Here is a 14,088-nt window from a genome sequence, read left to right on the forward strand (position 1 = left end):
CAGAGACCCTTTCCCAATAGTCACAATCTAATACGTGACTCTTCACCAAGAGTCACACCCTGTCCAATAGTCACACCCCTTAGATTTCCTTCCATCAACAAAGTATTAGGCAACTATTCATAAAGGTACCATTATATAGGTAATTAACTTAAATCTAATATCCAAGTTTTAATAAATATAATACATAAATACAATAATAAGATGACAAGTCATGTGAGCCACACTTAATGAATATAGAACTAACATGAGATTGAGCTATTAAATGGTTATTGGAGGTATTATGGCGTGATAAGGCCATAGGATGATAACTTGTGGTGAATTGAGTACATGTATAGTGTAATAAGGGATATTACGAGGTCCCAAATACTCGGCTGGAGATATTGCGATGTCCCGAATGCTCGGATACCCCTTTTGTATTATGACTTTGGTAGTCAGGGACTAACCATTCTTCTCAAGCTCAAGTCTTTTTAAGTGTAAATTTCAAAACATTTTAGAAATGACATTGTTATGAAATAAGAAACAGGAGTAACAATCTATCGAGTTTAAGAGCATAAATTCCGACTCGGCTATATTCCTCGTTTTCTTGTTATGATTTGAATTCAACAAGCTATAGTCATGACACTAATGTTAATAGGCCACAAAGAACAAAATTTTTATACAAGCGTCATTGAACCAAATCAAATGTAGCCATGTAGGTTGAAAGCATTTTTTCATTTTCTTGTGTTAGATCAAACTAACATACACAATACCTTGTGTTTAAGAAATTTAAACCCAAAATTACAAGAAATATCTAAATTTTGTGTAGAATCAAGTGAGCTCCATACTGCGGTTGAAGAGTGATGACAGTATGGGGAGCATGCGTATAAGATGGCGAAAGCTCAAAGGAGAAGCGTTGTAGAATCATCGCCACGGCCATCTTTGCTTCTAGCATTGCAAGGTTTTGTCCAATACATATGCGAGGCCCCCAACCAAATGGAAAGAATGAAACTACTCCATTCTTTGTCGCCTTTGACAATCCTTCCGAAAACCTCTCCGGGTTGAACTCTTTTGCGTCATCGCCCCAAACATCGCGGTCATGATGAAGTAGGATTATCGGTAACGAAAGCATCACTCCGGCAGGTAGACACAGTCTCCCTAACTTCGTCTCTTCGTGGATAACTCGAATCATTGCAACTACCGGCGGGTATAATCGTAGAACCTCATTCAAAATCATTGTTACCTAGGAAAGTTAAGATTAATTGTTAGTATTCTGTGTTTTTGTGTGTGTGTGAACATGCAGTGTTGGCCTTGAAACTAAAGCGGGCCGGAGGCTCCCCTGCTTTAGGTTCCAGAAATTTTCTAAATCTTAAAGGCCCATTCAATCTTGCTACCTATAATAAAATTTTGAAATAAAATTGTGCTACACAGTCAGTAGTGATACTTAACTCTTGCATTTGAAAATTTGTAATCTGCGGTTACAGATATGTTTTTTCTTGGAATTAGTGATATTTAAGTGATAATTTTGAAATCTTTAGGCTCTGTTCAGGAATGTTGTGGAAAATAAATTTTTGGAAAAAGTGAAGTGAGATGAAGTAAAGGAAAGGAAAATTAAATTTATTTTTCAATGTGTATTCTTTTGAAAAGAATCTCGCAGGAAAACTAGCATTTTGGAAAACCTATTTGTAGGAAAGTGTTTCCCAGTTTGAAAGTTGAAGCTGTGGGTCCTATAATTTTTCAAATAACTTAACACACAGAAAGTTACTAGAAAAGTTGATTTTACTATCATTTTCCATTCTTTCCGTGCAACTGAATGGGACCTTAGTGTTAGGTCATTCTTTTGGCATATAGCCATATTTCATTGATCGATTTGAAAACGTATAATGTTCGGTTATCATTTCATCTCCTTGTTACGAATACTTCAAAAAGGGGCCTATCTTTCTCTTTCTCTTTACGCTCTAAAAAAGTTAGGACAAGCCCTGTGTGCTTGTGTATATCAACGAAAGAAAACACTTACGATCTTGAGGCGATTTAATCCGTCAAAGTTTGGCTTGTTATTCCCAAACACTTGCAAAACCTCTTCCCTTGCAAGTTGTTGCCAATGTGGATGTTTACTCAACAAAACCATAGTCCACACAAGCAAAACAGAGGTGGTCTCCTGCCCAGCAAAGTAGAATAGCTTGCATTCCTCAATCACTTCATCAATACTCATCATCATCCCTGCAGCTTTCTTGCCATCTTTTCCAATCTCTTGAACTTCCCTGAGATTGGATTCCAACATTTTGCCCAGCAAATCCTCATTACTAGCTTCCCCTGCCTTCATTGCCTTCAATCTTCTATCAATCATAGCCCTTAGTGATGCTTTTACTTCCTTTTCAATTTCTTTCATCCTGTTGTTCCTCTTTGTTGGTATAAACCTAACCAAGCAAAAACCAAGGCAGAGTATAATGGCTTTTGGCCCCCTATATTGTTTCTTTAGCATAACATCACAATACTACAGGACACTTCCTGTAGTGTACCCTGCAAGGCAGATTTGGACCGTCCATCTTGCCAATCAACGATTTAGATATGTTTGTTATCTTTTACCGGTAATCATTAACTTTGACCGGTAAAAGATAACAAACATATCTAAATCATTAATTGCACTATACCATTGATTGCACTACAGGGGAGTGCACCACAGGATTTTCAATTCCTCGCTTCAATAATCTTCTTCATCCTTATAACAACAATAAAGAATGGTGTACTAATCGAACATATTTTAACTCGCCAAAACTGAAAATATTAAAAGAATTTGAGATAATTTAATTTAGTCTAAGCTTATTGCTGGATAACCTTGTCCAGGCCCATGGTTGGCCGTAGACCAACCACGAGTTCATGTTCTAATCATTGGGGTCTACTTGGATGGAGTAAAAAAGAGAGAGGAAAAATAAGAGGGGGTATATGGAGAGGGGTCCACTCTTTTTCTCCCGCTTGGCATTCCAATTTCGTCCCCTGTTATTTTTTACCCCATCCTCGTTTTCACCGGTTTAAGGGATCGTCCGAGATTAATTTTGGGCATCACTTGAGGTCCCCAAAAATAATCCGGCTGTGGAGGGGTGTTTTGTGGACGAAAATACCCCTCGTTATCCCTTTTTCCCATCCATTATTCAACCAACTTCTACTCTCCATTCTACTCAAAATCATAAGATCTTCGCACCGGTTCAAACAGATTGAAAATTTGAACACTTAATATTTAATTATATTTTTTAATATATAAACGATGTAAAAAAATGAGTGTTCCAATTTTTAATCCGTTTGAACCGGTGCGAAGATCTTAGTTTTCTGATCATTTTATTCTAAATGGTCATAATTAAATTTTGACTCTATGGGTCTCGTTGATTAGCCCTAAGAGATATTTGATTCTACGACTTTCTTAGGGCTAATCAATAGAGCCCTAGAGTCAAAATTTAATTATAACTATATATGATAAAATAATTAGAAAACTAAAATCTTTCCACTGGTTCAAACGGATTGAAATTTGGAACACTTAATTTTTTTTTAAAATACCAAATTTTATATATAAAAAATTATTTAATAATAATATTAAATTCGTTAATTTGTTAGTAGAAATAAATATTACGGGCTTAAATTGTGAAAGAATAATTAAATTTGCGATTACATATAAAACGTAATACATAATTAATTTAGGGACTGTACAAGGGTAAAATGGTCATTTGACAGCTTTTTATATCATCCACCATTCTTTATACCTCCTTCTATTAATCCTCCATCCAAATCAAGTATTATTTAATCCCCCTTTTCTAATACCTCATCCAAACAACCTACTATTTAATCTTCCTCCATAAACATCACATCAATGTGGGTCATCCCTTATTAACTAATACCCCCTACTATCTTATCCCCTCTTATTAACTAATACCTCAAATTCTTTCCCCGCATCCAAATGGGTCCTTAGATTTAGATCCATTCATCTTTTAAGCCTTGATTAGTGTGCATTCATGTATTTTTAAAAAAAAAGGCCATAACTTCACCCGCATGGTCACATTACAATTCGTAAAAGAAAAGAGATTTTTTTTTATTAGGATTATATTTGTTCTTTGTTCCTCCATTTTTTGCAAATGTGATGAAGCTAGTCATGTCCAGTTATATATACTGGATCAAGTAATTATTTTTTTAGATGATCTGAAAATCTGAGACTTAAAAAATGAAAGGATCAAATCATCATAATAGGACAACATATGCCAATTAAAAGGGTCTTGTTCTTGAGCTTTTACGTAACGTACCTCCAGCTAGCCTTGATATATTCATTTTAGCTTTAATATCAAAAAAGAAACTTTTACCTCCAGCCTGGAATGTAGACCGACTTTAAAGCCTTAATAGCATGCCCAGCTTGCTCGGTCTGGAGTTCAAATATTCTTCTTCCTTCTTCATAGTTACTGCCAAATGCAGTTCGAGATATGACATCGCTTGAAAATGTTTGCAGAAAAGGCCACACATCTAATTCGCAAAACCCTTCCGTGGAGACCATGTTTTCCCATGCGCTTATCATCTCGCTACAACTCGTATCAAGTGCTGGCAACATATGCTACATATATATGATTCGAACAACATCAGAAGACAAAAGAACAAGAAACTATCAGCAGTATGTACGCTTTGCACACTAGATAGGAAGTTATCTTCCCTTTAAGTTAATTTTAGAAGCATAGTCACCGACGATTTAACGAATTAAATGATGTGTAAGAGGGGAGAATAAGAATAATGCAATATGATCATAATGTGCTCCATGAGACCTCATGTTTCAATTTGCCAATTTTGTTTCTGAAATGTGAAATTCTGTGTTTAAACGTGACAACTTTCAATCCGCAATGGGGTGAAGAATTGATATTTTTTAATACATGAAGTGAAATGCATACGTCTTTTTCGATACTTAGGTGTTAAAGCCAGATTGCTAATCGAGAAAAAGGAAGAGGTGAAAATCACCTTCAATTTCTCCATATGGAAAGTGGGGTTATTGGGTTAATAAGTTTTCTGTGTTTAGTCCATTGTTCATCCTCGTAGCTTGCTAATCCAGTAGCTAGCAACTTGGCTAACGGATTAGATCTGACCTTTCTAAAGTGGAAATTCTTTGACAGAATCTCCTTCACGAGTTCCGGGTCCATGATATTCACTCTTGGATTTGGTCCAAGCCACGCAAAAGAAATCTTTCCTGCATCAAAAACCAAATACCCAAATTCATCAAAAGAGTATCGAGCATAAAAATTTCTAATTTCCATGGAAAAAAGCTCTACGTGAGATTTTGTAGGAGTTGCTGATATATAAAAATTTCTAATTCTGGATGTAGAATTCGGCTCTACCCATATTCGGCGGTTGCCCCTATTTTCACACCCGGTAATGAAACCCGGTATAATAATTTGTTTCCTCCACCCGGATAAAATTTGGATACCACCTTATCCAAATTTTGACCTCTGATAACGGCAGGGGCGGCTCCACAAGGATTTGAGGGGATTTGTTCAAAAAATGTACTAAAATCTTACATATTTTTGCATATAATTTGATACTATTTTTTTTCTATTGTCGGCATTGAATCCGTGTAAGTAAAGTAACTGAAAATTTACCGAAATTGTGAGTAAATAGATATGTACCTCAACAAAAAAAAAAAAATTAGGCTCGATAAGTCTTCAAGCAAAATAAATATAGTTATCTTATATAGTGTTATGTATGCAAGATTTTTTTTTATCCATTTTTGTCACCGCTGAGTTAAAATTCTGTAGCCGCTGCCAAATTACGGTCCATAAATCTTGGTGCATTTTTTCCATGCATTATTCTTAAGAGAGGGAGGGGGCGTTATGAATGTTTAGAAGTCAACATAAAATTGCGAAAATATTTTTAATAGTAGTACAAACATGACATAGAATATATGAAAGTGTCCATAGAAAAAAATAGACGGCTCGGATTCTCGGTCAATAAATCCGAACCGTCCATACTCTTTTATGGACACTTTCATATTTCATATTTATGTATCATAAAATTTCTCATTTTCAATAGTAGTTGATGTAAAAGTTTTTTTTTTTTTCATTCGTTAATCTTAATTTATGGAATTTTGGGAGGGAACGAGCGCTTACGGGAATCGAATCATGCCCATGTGCATAAAAGTATAAGGTAGTCACCAACTGCACTCCACTCTATTTACAGATGTAAAAGTCAAACCGACAAATAGACAGTGGAAGTGCGTACCGTAAGTGTCGACGGAGTTGTGGAGGAAGGGTAGGACGCGAGGGAGGATATCCTGAGAGAAGGGGATGGGACTGGATTTGGCTCGTTCCGTCATGGCGGAGCTGTCCTTCAAGTCTCCAAAAAACAACTTGTACGAGGTCCCTTTCAGCCCTTGCTCCCTGAGGCGCCTCTCCAGCCTCCTCGGTCTCAACCATACCCAGTTCAACGCACTCCACCCCAGCCATATCACCACAGCCACGACTGCGCCAATTGATGCAATCGCAAGGCGGTCCAACTCCATTGACATATGAGAGAGAGAGAGAGTGAGAGAGAGAGAAAGAGTGCGTGTGTGTTAGTTAAAAAGAGACGTAAGATAGTGTGCAAATTGAATGAGAGAAGCAGGAGAGTACACCGACACCTTGAGAAGATATTATTGTATATAAAATACCAATTATTCTACCTCCACACTCACTTACACACTCAATTACACACCTACACTCATAATATGCGTGGAGTCCGCACACACTACACATTCAGTGTGTGTGAAACCCACCCCTATTGTGAGTATGAGTGTGTAAGTGAGTGTGTAGATGGGTGTGGAGTTAGAATTTTTCATAAAATACTACGTGTAATGGACAGCGCCTCTCGCTTCCCATAGGTTGACCGTTGGACTGCACCTATTTTTATACTACGTGTAATGGACAGCGCCTCTCGCTTCCCATAGGTTGACCGTTGGACTGCACCTATTTTTTAGCCGCTCTTTGAGAGCATATTGATGATCTGATTCGTTCATATATTTTAGGACTCGTTAGTACGACCAACCGCACAAAAATTCACCCTGATCGAGTACCTATCAATATTAGCTAAACGGAGCACATTTAGTTGTTAAAAATCGGCTCTTCAAGTTATGATCTAGTGTGCCCGAGTAATTTTTTCCGAAATAAATCTGCTATTTCAGGTATTTATGGGTACCGGATCTGTTTTTTTGTTTTCCGTGGTTAATCGTATCAATGATATTTACAATATGGACGGATCTGATCATTGAGGTGAGTCTGAAAAGTGGTCGAAAATGGTCTGACTGCACCTCGTGCAGTCCAATTGGAACATGAGAGAGAAGCTGCCTCCTCTACTAGATGCGTCACGTATTAGCTCACCCGGAGGTTGCGTGGACGACCCGTCTTATTTATTTTCTTGTGTTTTTTACCATTTTCCAAACACAGCGTAAAAAAGGGGCTAAACTTCATAATTAAGAAATTTGGATTCGCCCCACCCCCGGGAAAAAATCCTCTAATATTTAGGCTCCGTTACGGAACTAAAAAAAAATTCTTATTTTTTAAGAAAATAATTTTAAACTCAAAAATTATGGGTTTATTAAAATCTAAAAATATGCCATATGAATCTTGTTTGGAAGAGATCTTTTATACGATGCAAAAAAAATTAAAAAATTAAAAAATTATTTACTTTATTTTTGAATTTAAAAATGTGAAATAAGCTACTTATTTTTTAAAAAGGTTTCTGGAACGAGGCCTTAATGCTCCATGGTGGATGATTCGTAGTGCCCAAGTCTTTCCTTTGCCACGTGTTTGGTTGGTGCTCGTTATAAAATGTGTGGAACATTGTACGAATGTTTGGTGGAGCAAAGATTTGAAAGATCATATGTTAATTTATTTTTTCTCCTGATAAGACTGTTCTAATGCTAATTTTAAATTGGACAAGACAATCGTGCATGAGATCACGACACGATACCTCATCCTCTATTACTACTTTGAATGGCTAAGATTGTGCCACACAACCACATAAAGCGTCATACATAAAAATGGACGGCTTCTATTTGCAACCCTCAGTTTGCTACATAAAGTCCTTTGCTTGATAAAACTCACACTCTTTTCGTAGTTATAACAATTTGTTACATACAACCTCAAAAAATCTCTTAAACTTTCCAACTTACCCCCCCCAGCAAAAAAAAACCCCAATACAACACCGCCACCAAGTCCATCATCGTCATTATCGTTGTTCCTACATCCCTCTCGCTCTCGCTTTAGTGGTTGTAGGTAAAGATGGAGCCAAAGGAAAACTAATGGTGACGCAATTTGAATGAGAGAAGCAGGAGAGTCCTCCAAAGTCCAACCCATTGAGAAGATACTATTGTATTTAAATACGTCATTGTTGAAATTATTCAATACTTCGGAAGCACCACCACATAGTGCTCCAGACCACTTCAGAGTACAATGTGACGGTCACGTCTAGAGAGGAGGCGATTAATGGTGGGGGAGGAGGCACATGCCAACCCCCGGGTCCAAAATAAACAGGGTAATAGACTAATAGAAATAAATATTATGCAAAAACACTCTCTCGATCAGTAGAGAAAAATCGTTCCTCTCGCAGTCGAATTCAATAGACAAAAAATTTCTTCCTGCAAGTCAAAGGGAGGATGTTCATTGTTACTGATCATTTGGAGTACTGCATTAACGAGGTGATTCATGCGAAGGTTAAGGGAGTCAATTTCTTTTCCGCTTAAAGTAATTATCGAAGACCGGCCCGATGGCGGAGAAGTCATGGGAAAAGCGTGTTTTTACTACCATTGAAATTAAGAATATGGTGATGGAAATTTCATGAAGAGTGTAGTCACGGAGGTTTAGTCGGATGATGAGAGTTTGCATGGGTGAGGAAGGTGGCGATGCCTTGGCCCAGAGTCCAGACTCGAGTGCAACAAAATCAATTAACTCCTTCTGGTGATCAGTCTCTTGATGAGATAAAGTCTGGACTCAAAAACCGAGGTTGGCAATCAGAGCCGGCCCTGACTTTTTAAAGACTTAAAGCGAAAATTAAAAATGAGGCATTTGTTCAACTATTATAAGAGATAAAAAAAGGTTGGAAGGGCCCTTGAAATTCTAAAAAACTTAATGGCCTAAAGCAGCCGTAACATTAACTTTAGCTCAGGGCGACTCTGTTGACAAACCAATTGGATCCCTTTTTTGAGGAGTCAACCCCGTTTATGGATAAAGAAGAGCAACAGTGATTGTGGGATGATCGATTGGCCATTCTGGGAATTGAGAGAAGAGCAACAATACTTTGAAAGAGGATGAGTTTTTAGCGGATTCAATTCCACTTGAGGACGATGCTTTTGCTGAGTTGGATGACGATGAGTTTGCTTACATCGTGGAGGAGTACTCCTCTCTTTCTTCGGAGTTTTAGTCGTCTTGTATCCTTTGCTTGTGTTCCTGGTTTTTGAGTGAGGCTTTTTGCAGGTGCTGCGGTTTTTGTTCATTTTAGTTCTAGGTAGTTTTGTGGGGGCGCTGGCTTTGGTTGCGCTTCTCAGTTGTTTTTTGTTTGGCTTTTCTCCGGTGTACGTTGTAGGTGCTTGTTGGTTGGATTTTGAGGTTTGGTGGTGATGGGTTCGGGCGTTTGTTTTTGGTGGTTCTTTTTGTTTTGGTGGGCGTCTATCCTTCCTTCTGTGGGTCTTGAGTGGCCGTTAGTGTCATTGTTCTATTTAATCTTTCTTTATTTTTTTTAAAGATTAATGAATTTCTTCTGCCAAGAAAAAAAAAAGATTTCTTTAAAATTTGGTTTAGGATCACTCTTGAACGATTTTCAGGATTTAAAATAACATCAACTAACTTCCGTTTTGGTAGATCGTCAAAAGTTCACTCTATGCTCATGGATGAGTAGACTATGAATTTTTTTTTTTTCTTTTGATATTTTGAATGGTTAACATTAGAACACAGAGTTACCCAAAAAATAAATAAATTTTGGAAGACTGTACTTTTTGAGTATTAAATATGTAGATATTTTTGGGTGCCACCACCGGTTTCAAATCCTCTCTCCACTACTCGGTCATGTGGTACTCCCGGATTACTAGTTCCACTTTAATTTAACTCTTTTTAAAAGTTAACGTTTTGTCCTCATCTGATTTTTTTCACATTTGTTAGTTCCACGTCAAATTTTTGTGATCTTGATTTGTCTTGACAAAACGAATCAAAAAAGTAAAGAATTTTTCTTGTTGATTTTTTGTGTGCTTAAAAGTAGCTATTTCTCAAAATATTTGGGTAAAAGTAAAATGTTTTACTTTTTCGATTCGTTTTGTCGAAACGAATCAATAATTCACAAAAAAATTTGGCGCTGAACTAACAAACGCAAAAAAAAAAATCAAATAAGAACAAAACGTTAACTTTTAGAAAAAGTTAAGTAAAACTAGGGTTGAATAGTTTCTCCAAACAGCGCCTAATGTATTTATGCGTCACGCGTTAGCTCATGCAGCGGTTGCGTGGACGACCCGGCGCATTTTCTTGTCTTTTATAATCAGTTTTTCCAAACACAGCCGGAAAAAGGGGAAACTTCACAATTAAGAAATTGGATTCCCTCCATCAAAAATTATTTAATTTAATATTCCAGGGAGGATATATGATTCGTTGTTCCCAAAGTCAACCTTTACCACATATCTGTGTGGTGTTAATTTTAAAATTTGGGTAACTCGTACGATTGTGTGGCGGAGAGAAGATTCGGGAGATTCATGTATCGTTTTTTTTCTATCTTGAAAAGACTACTTGTCCTTGCCGAGACTTTGATTAATCCAGAGGCGGAAATACGTTAAAACATATGAGCTGTAGCCCAAGTCAAGTTTAAAAAGCAAAAAGCTGATAAATTTAGTCCACCTCATTTTTTTTTTTAGCCAATATATCCTATTTGATTATCTTCATTGAAAGAGAACTTGTTAAAAATATCGACTCATATTCGATAATAGTAAATGATTTCTACCCTCTTGAACAATGTATATAAGACAAAACTTCAATAAGGTACAACTTTAATATGTAGTACGAGTACAATTTTTTGAACTCTTCTTTTGTTTATTTTTGAACATTTAAGTATTTTTGTACAAAATTTACTTGAAATTAATTATAAAATTCTTTTTTAGTTCATATATATCTATATACTAATTTATTAAATTTTGGGCTAACCCATTGCAGATTAGATTCTTGGTTCCGGCTTTGCTAACCACTCTCTCACTCCGATCTTAATTTTGGACTGGACGAGACAATCTTGTACGAGATCACAACACCTCATCCTCTATTACTTTGAAATTTGAATGGTAAGGTTGTGCCACACAACTACACAAAAAAGTGTCGTACACAGTTTTAACCACACCGTGTCTGTTCCCTCACAAAATAACCATGACGTCGTCTGCATTTCTTTTTTTGCCGCTGAAATATCGGGGGAGAATCCGTCCCATTCCTTCCAACCAGCCCGGTCCAGTTTGGATCATATACGGGCTCTTTTCAGGTCCACAATAATGATCAAAATCGTTCATTTTTAGAGCTCATCGTGAACATTGACCACACCAAAAATCACGTTAATCGGATATAGTTTGATATGATCTCGAAATATATTAAGTTTGTAAGAAAAAAAGTGCGTAAAATTAAATTGGAACTCATTTGACACAATTATTTGAAAATCAATGCATTTCAATATCATATCAAACGATATCCAATCAAAGTGATTTTTTGAACAATCAATGTTCTCAACGAGCTCTAAAAGTGAACGGTTCCAATAAATTCTGAAGTGATTTTGGATGTTTTGTTAACGCCTCTAACGATATCGAACGAAGCTCATTTTTTACAGAAACCTTAAACGACATATTTAGAACAAAATGAGCGGCTCCGATCATCTTTGTGCGACCCGAGCCGGGAGAAAATGGGATCTGTGCACAGCTGCTGTGTACAAGCTACTGTGCACGTAGCTTTTCTGCAATAATTATTGTGAGCCCAAGAAAAAACCCACAAATTGTTCAAAATTGGACCGGACTAGTTGGAGAGTGAGACCAGACAGGATCCTCTCATGAAATATCATAGACAAGAAGTTTCTTTCCACCCCTCTCTAGATAAACTATATGAGATTAAATTCTTTACATCGTCGATATAAATATTTGTTTCCTTCAAATCAATTATATTACGCTACATCGCCATGTTTTATTGATTAAGATAACTGTTTTGCAACGTGGCGCAATATAATCGATTTGGAAAAAACAAATGTTTACACCGCCGGTGTAAAGAATTTATTCTCAAACTATATATCCATGCTTAACGGTTTTGTTGGTTTCATCCAAACGATGTGGGGATTCCACACCGATGTGTGATTGTAAAACCTTTCTTTTCACAGGCCTATGCAGTTTTTTTTTTTAAATGATTGAACGACTCCGATCATTCGTAAGGGATCCGAAGTGGACCCGACATGCCAGTCAGTATCCCATCGATATCATCTTCATCTATCCCTATAGAGGGGTTTTGTAGAGATCCCTATATCGCATATCGTTAGTTCTTAATTGTGCTTAATTGGACTAGTTATTATTATCTTTTTGATCATTTTACAGTGGGATTATTAATTTGCAAGAAAAAGATGATAATGCTTCACATTTAGTGGTCTTCTTGAGTGTGTGGTGGGGTCTTTTTTTTTCTTTTTCTAGTTCAAGAAAAAGATGATAATGCTTATTTAGCCGAACGGCCCCTGAGTTTTGTGAGGAACATTTTGTAGGAAAAACTAGTGTGGAAAACAGAAATCGATTTTACTTATTTCTGGAAATTTACAATCGAATAGAAAATTACATGAAACGGAATTACAGTAAATGAAACATAAACATAAACTGTAAGTAAGTGTTCGCGCGCGAGGTGGCTTAAGGACTGAGCAGGCGTGCCAAGACTTGTCGCGTCTAACGTAAAGGGCTGAGCGTTCCTTTTCTGACTTCTAGATCTGAGAGGGCGATAGTGCTGCAACCTAAGGGTTGGATTGCAGTGAAGGTCCGTGGTTTTGCCTCTTCGTGCGAGGACTTAATAATTTCCTAACCGTGTAGGAAAGAAAGTAGCAACGTATAGAATTACCTTACTATATCGTAATAATAAAGTAAGGGATGAAGAGAGATATGAATAACTTTATTATGTTTCGTAATAATAAAGTTGGGGTACAATAGAGATAGAAACCCGAATTACTTAGTGAAGTAATTGAGTGAGGGTGAGAAAATAGAGATAGTTGCTTCGCTGGGAAGGTTTTGATTTTAAGCGTAGAGCTTGATTGGGGTGGGAACCCTTTTTTCTTCTTGTCTTCTAGTATTTATAGGCCAATGGTCTTCAATATTCCGCATGTAAAGGGCTTGTTGTTCTCTTCTCATGGCGCCATGTGTCTTTTGTAACTTCCCCTTCATGAGATCATGGGGTAATAGGTAGTTATTGGAAGTTACAAAAGATCATGGGCAAATAGTGCACTGGTCCAGATCTGGGCCGAGTTTCCCGCCTTCGCCACGAGCTGATATGTGTCCCGAGTAGGTCTCAGATGTTGCCACGTGTCCTAAGTAACTACCCATTAACATATTTAGTGGGATCATGGGTAGTTATTGGAGGTAAATAACAATTACCTATGTGTTTATTTGATCATGGGCAATTAATGAGATAATGGGCCTATTTCTCCTCCTTCTTTTGTGGGTAGCAAAAAAACCCCAGCTATTTGACTCGGTCAAATGGTTTTCACCAGGCAACAACTTCTTTCTTTCTTTCCACTTTTCATGCGCCACTTGGGTAATGGGTCATTTAATTAAATTAAATGGCCTACTAACATATTTAGCCCATATCAACATTTGGGCCAGCCGAATTCTTTTACAAATTGGCCCAAAACCTCCAAACTCGAGTCCGAACCAAATTAAAATTAATTGGGCCCAGTCAACATGGGTTTGACCCATTAATTTTAACTCAATTCATCTCTATTTTTTGGTTCAATTTAATTAAAAGATAATTAAATGGCATTCCAACGCTTGCCCAGGATTAGGTGCCAAAAATGGGTGTAAACAGTAAGGTATAGAGATACTACAAACCAAGATTCATTTTATTCAACGGTGCCCTTAAGACAAATTTGTCG

At 37.0% G+C, this 14,088-nt stretch overlaps 1 pseudogene; it reads right to left on the reverse strand.

Moving 5' to 3' along the window:
• Positions 1 to 631: 631 nt before the first annotated feature.
• LOC131306295 (cytochrome P450 CYP72A219-like) lies at positions 632 to 6,606 on the reverse strand (annotated as a pseudogene).
• Between the last annotated feature and the right edge of the window lie 7,482 nt (positions 6,607 to 14,088).

Source organism: Rhododendron vialii, chromosome 1a (assembly GCF_030253575.1).
Source record: "Rhododendron vialii isolate Sample 1 chromosome 1a, ASM3025357v1".
Taxonomy (NCBI): Eukaryota; Viridiplantae; Streptophyta; class Magnoliopsida; order Ericales; family Ericaceae; genus Rhododendron; species Rhododendron vialii.